Source organism: Halichoerus grypus, chromosome 5 (genome assembly GCF_964656455.1).
Source record: "Halichoerus grypus chromosome 5, mHalGry1.hap1.1, whole genome shotgun sequence".
Classification (NCBI taxonomy): domain Eukaryota; kingdom Metazoa; phylum Chordata; class Mammalia; order Carnivora; family Phocidae; genus Halichoerus; species Halichoerus grypus.
The window spans coordinates 176,073,961-176,090,007 of NC_135716.1; the positions used below are offsets into that span (position 1 = coordinate 176,073,961).

The window sequence follows — 16,047 nt, forward strand, 5'->3', positions numbered from 1 at the left end:
ATAAATGTTTTCCAAAATATACAAACAATTCTGACAAATCAAGGGAAACACAGGCCCAAATACAAAAACAGGCAAAATATCTGAATATGAAGTTTTTCAATTTATGCACATACTGAGGCGCCTGGGTGGCTCAGTTAAGTGGCCAACTTTGGCTCAGGTCAGGATCTCAGGGTTCTGGGATGGAGCCCTGCATCAGGCTCCCCAGTCAGTGGGGAGTCTGCTTCTCCCTCTCCTTCTGCCCCTCCTCCCATTTGCACCCACGCTCGCTCTAATAAAACCTTTTTAAAAATTAGTCAGTCAGGGCGCGTGGGTGGCTCAGTCAGTTGAGCATCTGCCTCCGGCTCAGGTCATGATCCCGGGGTCCTGGGATCGAGTCCTGCATCAGGCTCCTTGCTCTGCGGGTAGAGCCTGCTTCTCCCTCTCCTCCCCACTTGTGCTTTCTCTTACTATCTCTGTCTCTCTCTCTCAAATAAATAAAATCTAAAAAAAAAAATTAATTAGTTAAATAAAAAAAAATATGTACATACACACAGGGGGCGCCTGGTTGGCTCAGTTGGTGGAGCATGTGACTCTTGTTCTCAGGGTTGTAGGTTGAGCCCCATGTTGGGTGTAGAGATTACTTAAAAACAAAATCTTAAAAATAAATAAAATATGCACATACAAATAGTAAACAAAAGAAATACTCAAAAAAGCTGCTCAATTTCACTCAAAATTTTGAAAATCTAACTTTTAAAAAAGGCAACATAACACAAAACCCTAAATTTTAATAATACCTAGGTACTAGTCTAAGATAATAGACACTTTCATAACACTCTCTGCAGGAGTATAAATCAGAAAAAACTCTTAGGAAGACAATTTGATAGTATTAAGAATTAAGTACACATCCCTAGAAATTCCATTCACGGGGATTGATCATGCATGCGCAGTTGTAGGTGTCTGCAAACAGTATACAAGACTGCTTACTGCAACACTGCTTATAACTGTAAAAAAACAAAGTAACCACCATTCCACTTTCTGCCTATATGAATTTGTGTGCTCTAGGTACCTGCTGTAAGTAGAATAATACAATACTTGGCCTTTTGGGACTTGGCTTATTTCACTTAGCATAATTTTATTTGTTTAATTTTGTTTTTGTTGTTCTTTTAAAGATTTTATTTTTTTGACAGAGAGAGAGAGCACAAGCAGAGGGAGCGGCAGGCAGAGGGAGAGGGAGAAGCAGACTCCCCGCTGAGCACGGAGCCCGATGGGGGGCTCGATCCCAGGACCTGGGGTCATGACCTGAGCCAAAGGCAGTTGCTTAACCAACTGAGCCACCCAGGCGCCCCTGTTTAGTTTTTGTTTTTAAAGTAGGCTCCCCGCTCAGCCTGGAGCCCAATGCAGGGCTTGAACCAGGGCCCTGAGATCAAGACCTGAGATGACATCAAGAGTTGGACACTTAACTAAGCCACCCAGGCGCCCCAGCATATATATTTTTTTTAAAAGGGAGAAAATCAAATTTCATAGGCATGCATACAGGGAATCCAGAGAGATGTGAAATTCCCTCACTCAGCACAATTTCTTCAAGGTTCATCCATGTTGTAGCATTAGTCAGAATTTCCTTCCTTTCTGGAGTGCCTGGGTTAACATTTGGACATTTGTTCTCACAATAATCCATGAATAACTTCATAAATGTGTGTGATTTACATAGTACTTTTCTGGGAAAAGTTCAAGTATAATTGTCAGTAGAATGCAAATGATCATGATTACCCATTTCTTAAAGTAATGACAGTAAGTAAAGCAGATGAAGGAAAAAGGAGCAAGGCAAGCTTATCAAAAAAAGGGAAGACTGGAGAAAACAAAGCTGAAGTTGCAGAAGCCAAAGGAACAAGTTAACAGCAAAAATCCACATCAAGTGTCTCTAGTATGAATACAAAGGGCTCTTCGAAAACATGATTCCTACCTGGTTTACCAGAACTATTACTTAAAATTGCTGAGAAGAAATTTATTTTTATTTCTTTTTAAGATTTTATTTATTTGAGAGAGAAAGAATGAGTGAAAGAGAAGGAACAGGGGGAGGGGCAGAGTGAGAAGCAGAAGCAGACTCCCCGATGGGGCCCCCACCATCCCAGGACCCTAACTAAGATCATGACCTAAGCCAAAGGCAGACGCTTAACCGACTGAGCCACCCAGGCACCCCAAGAAATTCATTTTTTAAGATTTTATTTATTTATTTGACAAAGAGAGAGACAGCGAGAGAGGGAACACAAGCAGGAGGATTGGGAGAGGGAGAAGCAGGTTTCCGGCTGAGCCTAGGATCATGACCTGAGCCGAAGGCAGATGCTTAACGACTGAGCCACCCAGGCACCCCAAGAAATTCATTTTTAACCTTATAACTTACTTGTTAGTAAAATGATAATTTAAACAATGACTTAGGAAAACTTATGAATACTTTTAATACTTCCCTTGACTAGTGACTTTTATCCTTATTTCATACTATATAGTTGTTAAGATAAAATAGAAGACAAAAACATGATCCCACCTTTTTTTAATGTACATAAATTCCATATTCTTTTCATACTCCACTATTGAGTTTTTTGTAAAATCTTTGAAGACTACCTCTACTCCTAGATTTAGGAAATGGGTTATCACTCCTCAATCTTAAAAGGTCTCTGGATTTTTTTTTTTTTACTCAATTCCAATGTTTTATAAACTTTTAAATAAACATGCTTCCCTATAAAGAACCTTGGCATGGAATTAGCCCCATCCAATTAAAAAATAAGTCACAGGGCACCTGTGTCCATTAGGCGTGAGACTCTTGATTTCGGCTCAGGTCCTGCTATCAGGATTGTGGGATTAAGCCCTTTGTGGGGATCGGTGCTCGGAATGGAAATCTGCTTGTCCCTCTGCTCCTCCCCCTGCTCATGCTCACTCTCTCTCTAATATAAATAAACAAAATCTTTAAAAAAAAAAAAAGTCACTAGGGGCACCTGGGTGGCTCAGCCAGGACCCTGCTTCTCCCTCTCCCTCTGCCTGCCACTCCCCCTGCTTGTGCTCATCTCTCTGTCAAATAAATAAAGTCTTAAAAAAAAAAGTCATCAGTCTCTATGCCAATCATTTTATTAAACATGTAAGCTTCCCCAGTCAGCATTTTAATCTGATTAGTTACAATCTCTAGAACTAAAAAGCTTTTTCTACAAAAAATCTTTTAGGAAGAATAAAACATTCAGAAAAAAACGCTCAGAAAAACATTTTTAAAACAAAATTTTCCTATAAGATCAACACAAAGGAAATCAAATGTCATAACCCTGTGAGACCCAAAGCGGTGATGAAAGTTCCTTTTATACATTTACTTTTAGGATGACAAAGCAAATATATGCTAAAAAGGATCATCTGTGTCAAAAACCACTGTGGAAAGGGTTACTTCGCAAGAAAAATAGAAAGGTGTGAGTTTAAGAAAAACTAGAGTATATCCTTATACACTTTACATGTAACAAAACATACACACCATTTTAAAAAATTAACTGCAACATAATTTAAAACTAAAACTTTACAAATACCACTTATGTCTTGACCCAGAAAGGCTACTTTTGACTGAAGAACATAGCTGGTTAGCAGAATGATTCATTTCAAAGTAACTGATAACACCAATGTTTCGTATGATGGCTACAACAGTATTTCTAGGTATTAAACTCTCATAATCCAACTGAACATTAATACATACTTTTAAAAAATTTATAGTTCCAGTGACCTTTATGTCTTATGAATGATAGCTATAACAAGATTTCTTAAACTGTAAAGACCCTAGGAATCTTATAACCCAACCCACTTGGTTTCTGGGAAAAATTAAATATACCCACTTTAGGTAATAAATGTGTTACTGTAGAATTAAAGCCTCTTATTTTATATACAGCATCACATACTAATTGAATTTTAAGAGCTCTCTATAAACTTGAGATTTTCGCAAATCTTGTTTTCTCTGATTAAAGCGTGGCCCACAGAGGCGCCTGAATGGCTCAGGTGGTTAAGTGTCAACTGATCTCAGCTCAGGTCTTTATCTCAGGGCCGTGAGCTGAAGCCCTGCACTGGGCTCCACACTGGGGGAAAAAAAAAAAAGTAGTCAGTACTGATTATGGCATTTAATTCTAACTATGGATGTGCTTGAAATTCATGTCACTGAAAGAATTCAAGCTGACTAAAACGAGCAACCTTAGAAATACAAAGAGTCTAAGATTTCTAGGATAAGACTAGGTGTTGGAGGAGGAGAATGCAAAACCTGAAAAACAAAACAAAAAACCCATGGGGGGAAACACAGCAGTTCCAATCACTAAGAGTACAATGAGTAAAAAAGAGGAGGGGCGGGAATCAAGCTATTCACCTCACACTATCTTTGTTTTATTTTCTAGTCAAAGTTTTTTGGTGATTTTAACTTTTTCACCTCAACCTTTCTATGTCAAAGTTAAAATCAGTACTTAAATGTGCTGCTCCTGGGGCACCTGGGTGGCTCAGTCAGTTAAGCATCTGCCTTCAGCTCGGGTCGTGGTCCCAGGGTCCTGGGATCAAGCCCCACATCGGGCTCCTTGCTCAGCGGGGAGCCTGCTTCTCCCTCTCCCTCTGCCTGCAGCTCCCTCCGTTTGTGCTTGTGCTCTGTCAAATAAACAAAATCTTAAAAAAAAAAAAAAGTTTAAATATGCTGCTACTATTCTATTCTTAAACTAATGGTTTGCTTAAACCAATGGTTCTTAACTTTTTCATGCCCTGGACTGGGTTGACAGTCTGGTGAAACCTACAAACACTTCCTTGGAATAACATTAATAAAATGAACAAGATTACAAAGAAAACCAATTATAATGAAATACAATTATCAAAATACTTTAAAATGGTTCCACTCAGGGGTGCCTGGGTGGCTCAGATGGTTAAGCATCTGCCTTCGGCTCAGGTCATGATCCCAGGATCCTGGGATGGAGCCCGACAGGAAGCCTGCTTCTCCCTCTCCCTCTACTGTCCCCCGATTGTGCTCTCTTGCTCTTTCAAATAAATAAATAAAATCTTAAAAAAATACAATAAAGTAAGTTCCACTCATACAAAAATCAGAGGACAGGGGCGCCTGGGTGGCTCAGTCAGTTAAGCGGCTGCCTTCGGCTCAGGTCATGATCCCTGGGATCAAGCCCTGCATCCGGCTCCCTGCTCAGCAGGGAACCTGCTTCTCCCTCCCCCTCTGCCTGCCGCTCCCTCTCTGTCAAATAAATAAAATCCTTAAAAAAAAAAAAAACAAAAAACAGAGGACAAAAGGTGATATTAACATACATCACAGGAAAAGAATTTTTTTTTTTTTTTAAAGAGAGAGAGTGGGGAGCAGCAGAGGGAGAGAGAGAATCCCAAGCAGGCTCCACACCCATCCTGGAGCCCAACTTGGGGCTCCAACCCACGACCCTAAGATTATGACCTGAGCCAAAACAGAGTCAGATGCCTGACTGAGCCACCCAGGCACCCCATGGACAAAAATGCTATCAGCAAAATTCACACAGTGAGAAACTCTATAGAACAATCAACCTGGTTTGCAACAAATTAAGTTGTAAGGAAAGAGGGAGATTAAAATCTACAGATTAAAAGACTTCAATAGTCAAAATGTTCATCAGTAAGTAAATAAACTGTGGTATCTCGACTGGGACAGTGGTGGTGGTGGTGGTGGTGGTTACAACGATGCCTACATTTCTCAAAATTCAAGAAACTTTACACTTAAAATAAGCACATTTTCCTGTATGCAAATTAAGCCTCAATAATTTTTTAAAAATTTATTGGGGCTTAAACTCACAACCCCAAGACCAAGAGTCTCATGCTCTACCAACTGAGCCAGCCAGGTGCCCCGCCCCAACTTTTTTTTAAGTTTTTCAATAAAATTTTTAAAGAATTACATATCACCAATTATAATAGGTGTACCTTAAATAGAGTCTGAATTTAAAAAAAAATTCTTAAAACACACACAATCAATTACAAACTTGAATACTGACTGGGTATATGAAAAAGAAATATATCTCTTTAAACAATCCTTATCTTCTAGACATAAATACTGAAAATATTCATGGATAAAATGTCTGGAATCTACTTCAAAATAATACAAACTGTACAAACTCCAGCATTCCAGGGCTTGTGCCAAAGAATAAGGGTCTTAACTCACTAAGGAACCTGTTGGATAAGGACCAAGAGTATACAGAGGGAGGAGAAAAAGAAAGTTGAGTGCAGCCACTTTGGAAAACAGTAACGGAGGTTCCTCAAAACTTTAAAAATAGAACTACCATATGATCCAGCAATTCACTTCTGGGTATTTACCCAGAGAAAATGAAAACACTAACTTGAAAAGATATGTGCATCCCCATGTTCACTGCAGCATAATTTACGACAGCCAAGACATGGAAACAACCTAAGTGTCCAGGGACTGAAGAACAGGTAAAGAAGATGTAGCGTGTCTATACACAGTGGAGTACTAAACAGCCATAAAAAAGGAAGCCTTGCTATTTGGGACAATGTTGACGGACCTTGAGGGCATTATACTAAATGAAGTCAGAGAAAGACAAATATCATATGATCTCATTTCTATGTAGAATCTTAAAAACAACAACAAAAACCACAAGCTCATAGATACAGAGAACAGATAGGAGGGTGGTGAGTAGAAGGGTGAAATGAGTGAAAGAAAGGGGGTCAAAAGGTACAAACTTCTAGTTAGAAACTAGTCACAGGGATGTAATGTGCTGTATGGTAACTACAGTTAACAATACTATACTATTTGGAAGTTGTTAAGAAAGTAAATCTTTTTTTAAAGATTTTATTTATTCATTTGAGACACAGAGATACAGAGAGAGAGAACATGAGCAGAGGGAGGGTGCGAGGGAGAAGGAGAAGCAGGCTCCCGCTGAGCCAGGAGCCCAACGTGGGGCTTGATCCCAGGACCGGGATCATGACCTGAGCCGAAGGCAGATGCTCAACCATCTGAGCCACCCAGGCGCCCCTAAGAAAGTAAATCTTAAAAAAAAGTCCTCAACACGGGGCACCCGGCTGGCTCAGTAGGTGGAACATTAAGACTCTTGATCTTGGGGTTCTAAGTTCAAGCCCTACACTGGGTATAGAGATTACTTAAAAAATTAAATCTTGGGACGCCTGACTGGCTCAATATGGTGACCATATTGAAATATATACAAATATCAAATTATGTTACATAACATTATTAGTTTCAAGTATACATCAATTATAACTCAATTTTTTTAAAAAAAAGTTAAAGTCAGTAAGATCTGGGGGACGGTAGGGCAAGGGCAAAATTTTGCTGAGGTACCACACAGTGAGTGACTGACAACCAAATAAAGGAAGCAATGATGATTCCTAATATTATTCCTAAGAAATAAACTTCTTTCTCACTATCCCCTAGTCTGTGTGACTCAGCATATAATAAAGCTCAGACTGATCCAGTGATTATGCTGATATCACCAAGTCAGTGGTGGATTAGGACCAAAACTACAATTTTAAGAGTCAAGTAGCTCTGTATCTGTTTTTCTTTTAATTTTTATTTATTTATTTGACAGAGAGAGAGCATAAGTAGGGGGAGCAGGCAGAGGGAGAGGGAGAAGCAGGCCCCCTACTGAGCAGGGAGCCAGATGTGGGACTCCATCCCAGGACCCTGGGATCATGACCTGAGCCGAAGGCAGACACTTAACCAACTGAGCCACCCAGGCACCCTCTATATCCGCTTTAAACCAGAGACAGGTGAATGTATTTATCCACAAATTGTCTCCTAGGAGAGGAAATACTGAGGGCAAAAAATGCAAGTCACTTCCAGTCCTACCTTCCTTTCCTTTCCTTTCCTGTTCCTCACCCTCAAATGTTGGTTTCCAAAGAAAGTAATTGAGAGGGAGGGGATGTGAAACAGAGGCAGCAGGGGTGATATGCCCAGAGATGGGGGAAGCAGAGTGGTCTGGACATTAGCTACACACTGAGAACAGAACTGGTTGGGCAAATACAGTGAGAATAGCAGCAGTCAGGTTTCTCAATGTCTAAGAAAAAATATACAAATATGAAAATGGAGAGGTTGGAAAGAATCCTCATGTATTGGAACATAAGTGAACGTTTTTTAAAATGGGACATAAAGGTACAGATAATGTGTATATATGAAAATATACATACATACTTGACATGACACACATCTTCTTAGCTCTGTAGCAATGGGTACACTGAGCATCCAGATGTTGGTTTCTAAACACCACCCTACACTAAAAGGAACCAGGACTTCTTGGAAAAATGACTGATTACAGGACAAGAGAAGTATATGTAAGCCTTTTTATGCCTGAAATAAAGAAATGCTTAAAGAGTGATGGGGAGATATCAAAAGGACACAGTAGCCAGTTTGAAGGAGCTCCCACTGGTCAAACATAGGACAATATGGGTATCAAATAAGCCCTGGACCAGAGCTCACTGAAAAAAGTAGAAATCATAAGTATTATACACATACACAGAAAGTTCCTACCTACAGCAAACTAAATATAGAAGGAATCACAGCACTATATTTACAGGCAAGAGTTATCACTGCTAAGGCTGGTGACTATAGGTTTAATAAAAGACAGACTATCAACGTAATATTAAAATATCTCCCCATAAAATGCTAATCAAATACAAAGGGGAAAATAGTAAAGACGTTAACTTGAGTAGGTGAGCAAAATTAAACTAATATCACCGGTGGTGGCATGGATCCGTACTGTTTGCCTCCTTATATGTTACTCAGAATGGCAGAGGTCATTTCTGTAGTATTCTTGCCAAGAATGCATGCCCTGATCTGGTCATGAGGTAATACTGGACAGACCAAGTGGAGGGTTATCCTGCAGAAGGAAAGGCCTACACTTTTTTTTTTTTTTAAGATTTTATTTATTTATTTGAGAGAGAGCACGAGCAGGGTGAGGGGCAGAGGGAGAAGCAGATTCCCCACTGAGCAGGGAGCCAGATGCTGGGCTCGATCCCAGGACACCAGGATCATGCTGAGCTGAATGCAGACGCTTAACTGACTGAGCCACCTAGGTGCCCTGAAAGGCCTATGCTTTATAAGACTATCAGGCACATGAGAATTAGGGAAGACTGAGAAAGTGTTCCAGAATGATGAGACACAACCACCAACAGCAATACATGGCTAAGTTCCTGGACCAAAAAAGGAAAAAGGAACACTGTTGGGATGGCTGGCATCATGTGAATGGGGTCTATGGGCTGGGCAGTAGTATTGTACCAATACTGACTTCCTGGCTGGGAAGACAATGAGGTGCAGTGCAAGAGTGTCCTTGTTTTGGGAAGGTATATACTAGAGACTTTAAGGGTAACAGGATATCATGCCACAAAAAGACAAGAGAGGGTAATGGAGCAAATGTTGCAAAGTGCTAACAATTGAGGAATCTGGATGAAGGGAATGTGGGAATTCTTTGTACCATTCATGAACTATATTCCAAAATAAATTTTAAATGAGAAAAAATGACATTGGTAAGAAAGAAGTGGATCTAAGCGTGGACAGGCCTTCATTTTGGTGTATCAAATACCATCTTTTCTCTTCCTTCCTTCCTTTTCTCTTTCTTTCTTTCCTTTCCTTCCTTTCTTTCCTTCTTTCCTTCCTTCTTTCTTTCTCTCTCTCTCTTTCTTTCTTTCATAAGCAAAGTTAGTGTTTTATAGAGAGACAGAACAAGTAGGCAGAGCAACAGGCAGAGGGAGAGGGAGAAGCAGGCTCTCTGCTAAGCAGGTAGCCCGATGCGGGGCTCGATCCCGAAGCCCTGGGATCATGACCTGAGCCAAAGGCAGCCACTTTAACCGAACGAGCAACCTAGGCGCCCCACAATTACCATCTTTTCAAAGAGGCCTTACTTATTCCTCCCACCCCCATGACTCTCTGTTCCCTCCTTTGCTTTAATTTTCTTCATTAAGGCAGGATAGGCCACAACTGATGGTTGTTTGGGCTGAATGCTGGGTACATGGGATTCACTTACTATTTTTCTATTTTTGTATATGTTCAAAATTCTCCAAAGTATAATTTTTAAACTATAAAACAGTAACACATATGCATCTTTATTAATGCATTGAAGTATGCAGCAGCAAGTCTAAGAGCTACTTTAGTTTCTGATGTTGTGATGAGCATAAATAATTTACAAACATGGGGGCTCCTGGGTGGCTCAGTCCTTAAGCGTCTGCCTTCGGCTCAGGTCGTGATCCCAGGGTCCTGGGATCGAGCCCCACATCGGGCTCCCTGCACCGCGGGGAAGCCTGCTTCTCCCTCTCCTACTCCACCTGCTTGTGTTCCCTCTCTCGCTATGTCTCTCTCTGTCAAATAAATAAATAAAATGTTTAAAAAAAAAAAAAAAATAATAATAATTTACAAACATGGAAATGAGGAAATTAGAAAGAATCCTCTGCAGGGTGCCTGGGTGGCTCAGCCCATTAAGCCTCTGACTTCTGTCATATTTTGGGGTCCTGGGACCAAGCCCTGCAATGAACCACTCCTTGGGCTCTGTGCTCAGTGGGGAGTCTGCTTGTCCCTCACCTTCTCCCTCTGCCCTCCATCCCCGCCTTGTGTGCATGCACGCTCTCAAATAAATAAAATCTTAAAAAAGAAAATTAAAAAAAAAAAATTCAAGGTGATTTTTAAGGAATCTTGAACACAAAAGAGCCTTTACTGCAGACAGTGCAATAACCTAATTTTTAAAAATTAATGCTTGAGGGACGCCTGGGTGGCTCAGTCGTTAAGCTTCTGCCTTTGGCTCAGGTCATGATCCCAGGGTCCTGAGATTGAGCCCCACATTAGGCTCCTTGCTCAGTGGGAAGCCTGCTTCTCCCTCTACCAGTCCCCCTGCTTGTGTTCTCTCTCTAGCTGTGACTTCTCTGTCAAATAAATAAAATCTTTAAAAAAAGTAAAAATAAAAAATTAATAAAAATTAATGCTTGAGGGGCACCTGGGTGGTTCAGTCAGTTAAGCGTCTGCCTTGTCTCAGGTCATGATCCGGGAGTCCTGGGATCGAGCCCCACGTCAGGCTCCCTGCTCAGCGGGGAGCCTGCTTCTCCCTCTCTGCCCCTCCTCCCGCTCGTGCTCTCAAATAAATAAATACAATCTTTAAAAAAAAAAATTAATGCTTGAGGCAAAAAAATTTACCACCCACCAACTTAATGATTTCTAAAAGACACGAATCACTGTATGCCAAATGTCATTTGTAAAATACAAAAATTTTTTTAAAGGTTTATTTTTCTGAGAGAGAGAGAGAAACAGAGCACATGCACAGGAGCAGGGATAGAGGCAGAGGGAAAGAATCTCAAGCAGACTCCCGACTGAGCAGAGAGCCGCATGTAGGGGCTCAATCTTACAACCCTGAGCCGTAATCAAGAGTCTGAGGCCTAACTGACTGAGCCACCCAGGCGCCCCTAAAATACAAAATGTTTAAGAAGAGTATAAATGTCCTAGTTTTCAAATGAAAGGAATGAGGTGAAGGTTAAAAAAAGAATCAAAAAAACTATAAATGTATTACACATAAAAGTTCATACACTGTGTGTAAACATAAGAATATAACAATCAAAGTCAATACAAGGTCTAATCAGAAAATCTTCATTCCATTTGTCAAAATTCTCAAGTAAGCCAAACTCTGCACTTTACACACACAATAAATAGCTCTAGAGGTTAATGCTGGACTAAAAATCTAGCACCAAAACAAGCAATGGGACAAACAACAGTGTTTCCCATTTGAATTTTCCCACAAATATTCATTAACTCTAAGAACTGGAGCAGTTCCTTATATAATAATCTTTATGCTAAATTTCAATTTATCTCTACATTCAAAATGAACTCCTAAGTAATTAAATCCAAGAATTCACTAAATTTAAGGATTTTATGGAGACATTCCTTTGTGGATTTTAGATGTTTACAATTTTCAACCTGGGAGACGCAGACACATGTAGGGGGAAAAATCTGATTATCGTAATACTGTAAAATTATACCAAGAACATCTCTTCATGGCACAGCATATTTCCACACAGTGAAAATAGGTAGCACACAAAAATTACACGGTTTCTAATAAAATGATTAAACATTCTAACTGGTTTCCACAACAGAGTATGCTATTTCCACTCAAAACTGAGTAGCTCTAAAGCAAATAATAATAAAAATAAAGATAACAGTAAAGGTTAGAAATTTAACTATAGAAAAATATTACTTTATTTTGTCTCCTTGTTCAGCAGGCCAATACAGGTCTGTTTCAAGGGCTTGAACATTTATTACAAAGCATCTAATAAGGAAATTCAGGAGCCCAATTTTAATAAATATATATACTGAAGGTATTTGCAGACCACAATGCTTACTCTAAATACTACAGACTAGGGGTGCCTGGGTGGGTCAGTCGTTAAGTGGCTCAGGTCATGATCCCAGGGTCCTGGGATAGAGCCCAGCCCGCATCGGGCTCCCTGCTCAGCAGGAGGCCTGCTTCTCCCTCTCCCTCTACTTGTGTTCCCTCTCTCGCTGTGTCTCTCTGTCAAATAAACAAAAAATCTTAAAAAAAAAAAAAATCACACTGTACTTTAAAAATAAATAAATAAATAAATACTATAGACCAGTTAACTACAGCTCAAACACCACAGATTCTTATAAGTAAAAACAGAAATATATCATCTCCAATTGCATATACTAGTTTTCATGAACTATTTCAAACATTTTTTTAAATTTAAGCAAAATTTCAGGGGTGCCTGGGTGGCTCAGTCGTTAAGCGTCTGCCTTCAGCTCAGGTCATGATCCCAGGGTCCTGGGATCGAGCCCCGCATCACGCTCCCTGCTCCGCAGGAAGCCTGCTTCTCTCTCTGCCACTTCCCCTGCTTGTGTTCCCTCTCTCGCTGTCTCTTCTCTGTGTCAAATAAATAAAATCTTTAAAAAAAAAAAAAAATTTTTTTTTCAAAGTAAGGAGAAAGTGAGACTTAGAAGACTATTTGGAAAAACTTACACATTACCACTATCTTTATAACTTCTATATAAATCTTCCCCAAGCATGAGCGCTCACAGGATTAGAAGTGTCTCATAAATCAAGCCTGAAATCTCTTCATAAGCATACCAAACAATACAATGCCTGAGCAATCAAGAATCTACACGATAGTTGGAAAACGGTGCCCTCCACAAGTCAAACACCACCATTCTTCCTGGCACCGAGCCCTGTTTTCCTCCAATCTGCCAGAGGCATCCTCCTTAGGAAATTAAATACATTTCACGCATTCTGTATTAATTTTTAATGCTATTTCTCAAGATAACTGAATTTTATTTTTAAAATGTACAAAAGCCCATCACAAAAATAAATATCGAAATTATAACATTCAAAACCAGAGCTGTTTCTACATAGAAACTGGCCGGGCTCTAAAAAAGAAACGATGTAGCAATGATGTAAGGCTAGGGTGAGTCAAATTTGTTTGAAGTCTAAAAATACCTCTAGTTATAGAATACTCAAGACAAGGAAATTCTTCCACTATATTTTTACTGTGTCCCCAAAGTAAAGATATCCAAATACATGTAACATGTAACATGTATTCCAGCTATTTTAACTCAGGAAACCATTGTAATAAGACATTTAAAATTAGCAAAGCCAAAATACATTTTTAAATGGGCCTCATTCTTTGACAAAATTTTTACATAAGCTACCTTGCTCTACCTCTGCACAATCTTTTACGTTTTCTCTCAAACTGGGGATGGATGGGAAGAACCTGAATATGTGATTTACTTAAAATGGGCAAATAAGATAGAGAATTTTATATTCTTTAAAGGGCTCTATTCGTTCGATTCTAATTCAGGGAATCGTCTTTGCACACACCTCTCTCTCTTACAACTAAAAGACAGCAACCAATTGTTGTGTAACTCCTCCCTTCCCCCTTCAACCCAGCTAACATACAAAGGAAAGGACTTTCTCTATTGTGCAAATTGTCCCTGCAATAGATCTTTGTTAACTAAAATGTGATTCAGAAATAGTCCTCATTTAATTTTTTTCAACCAGCATATTAAAAGCTGTAAAGACAACGAACACAACAAATGTATTCTTATTGCAAGAAGGTAAAGCCAAATTTTGAAAATGCTCTGATTACATTTTAAAGATTGGGTCTTTCTTTGGTACGGAGGGAAAAAAGCCAAAGCAACATCCTTCCCTCAATCTATTTTCCACCAAAATCACTGCTCAAAATGTAAATAATACAAAAAAGATTTGGTTCTGACCCCTCCCCCCAAACACACACAAAAGTGCCCTCTAAGCTGCCCTGCTCCCAAAACGGTCTGGTTTAATCTTTAAAAAAACAAAACAAAACAAAAAAAAACCCAAACACTTACAAAAGCCTAATCATGTTACAAGAATAATCATTTTGAAAACGTTTTATGTAATGTATTCCCAATATACACCTCTTAATCCTGTAAAACAGTTATTACTTAATGTTGTAATTAGCTAGGGAAAAGGGTAAGAGCTGGTAAAAGGTATTAGAGAGTTTCTCTCATTTTGATTTCTAGAAAACACTAGAAGTGAATATCTACATTTTCTTGCAGAACTATCAGTCTGGTACAACTACCTTTTGATCCCTTTCACTTAAATTACTCAAATTTCATTTTCCTCCCCATAGCAATCACACATTTTACAAAACATTTTCTACAGTAGGGATAAAAGGCTTTGAATTCCTCCAAACAGGGTCCATTTAGCTCCACAGCTGGAAAAGCGAAAACATTTCTTATACATATTTAAGAATAAACAAGAAACCATAAATAGAGATTACCTGTCCCAGGGATCGGGTGGGAAGTGGGGGATGGGAACTGGGAATCCCGAGGTCAGGGGTGAAGGGGAGATTTTTCTCTGTAAACCCTTTACACTCTTTAAACCCGTAAGAATGCACTGCCTTTTCAAAGGGCTAAGGACGCCTGTTTAAAATTTTTTAAAAATCAAAAGAAAGGAGTTTCATGGACACGCGGTCTGCTTAGTTTTCAGATAATCTGCTTTAATCAGTAGCATCTGCTTGTGCTCTGCAATAGGTGAAATACCCCTTTAAACGCAGTCGTGAGCAATGTGCCCGCTAAGCCCTCTTTAATACAGTAACGTTCCTCCAGACCTCCGCTTTCGAAGGCAGCTCGCATCCTCCGCCCCCTCCTCCCTCTGTGCATTCTGAGATCTGCTCTGCTGATTCCCACATAAAGTGGGTCCTGGCCGCCATTTTAGAAAGTCATTCACACAAGCCGGACGGCAGCATCATCCACTTAAAAACCTCCGAAAACTCCCTTGGACTATCTCCTCTTTCCTTTCCCTCACCCCTCATCTTTAGAGGAGTCAAACTCCCTGCAAGAGGCATGCAGTGTCTCTGGAATGTGCATAATGCGAAATGACACGTCTGGCCACAGAACACTGAGGGGAAAAGCGAATGCTGCAATGCACGTGTTTGCACGTCGGTACAGACGAATTTCCCAGGCAGAGACCTACAGAGAAAGTCCACAAGGAGTTAAAAGTGAGCACACTTAAGTGGCTTTTCCACTCCAATAATCTGCACCTAAGTGACTTTCCCACCAAAGCACTGAAGATACTGGGGCTGTGGGTGGAGGTAAAGGGTGGAGCAGCGCCAGGGAGAGAAAGTTCCCATCTGCTTCCCAACTGAGCTCCAGGGTCTCGCTCTCCTTTATCACCGGGGATAGAGGCGAGTTTTTGCTCCCTGCCTGCCCTAGCCTGGTTTCTCAGCACAACGTAGTAAACACCGGGAGAGTCCCTGGAAGCGCGCCTCCCCCAGCCCTGCCGAGGACAGCTTTAGCAGGTTATGAATGGCCTCACTATTGCCGGCTCCTTTTCACACGCGGACACGCGCAGACGCGCGCTCCAGCAGCGAAGATTTAATACCCCAGTAACAGCAACCACCAACAGAATCAATGATCCTCCATTTAAAAGACAGAGTGGAGCTCTGCTGCCTCTGCTTCCATTTCCCTATCCAAGCTGCTCAGGAGCAAGCGACGCAATCTATTTTTCCCATGGTGACTCACTAATAAGGGCGCTCCATAATTTCCTTCACTCACTAGATAGTAAG

At 40.3% G+C, this 16,047-nt stretch overlaps 1 protein-coding gene across 2 annotated transcripts in view; it reads right to left on the reverse strand.

The window, feature by feature from the left end:
* SPEN (spen family transcriptional repressor) overlaps positions 1-16,047 on the reverse strand; it is a 94,914-nt gene that overhangs the window by 77,300 nt on the left and 1,567 nt on the right. The window lies entirely within an intron of this gene.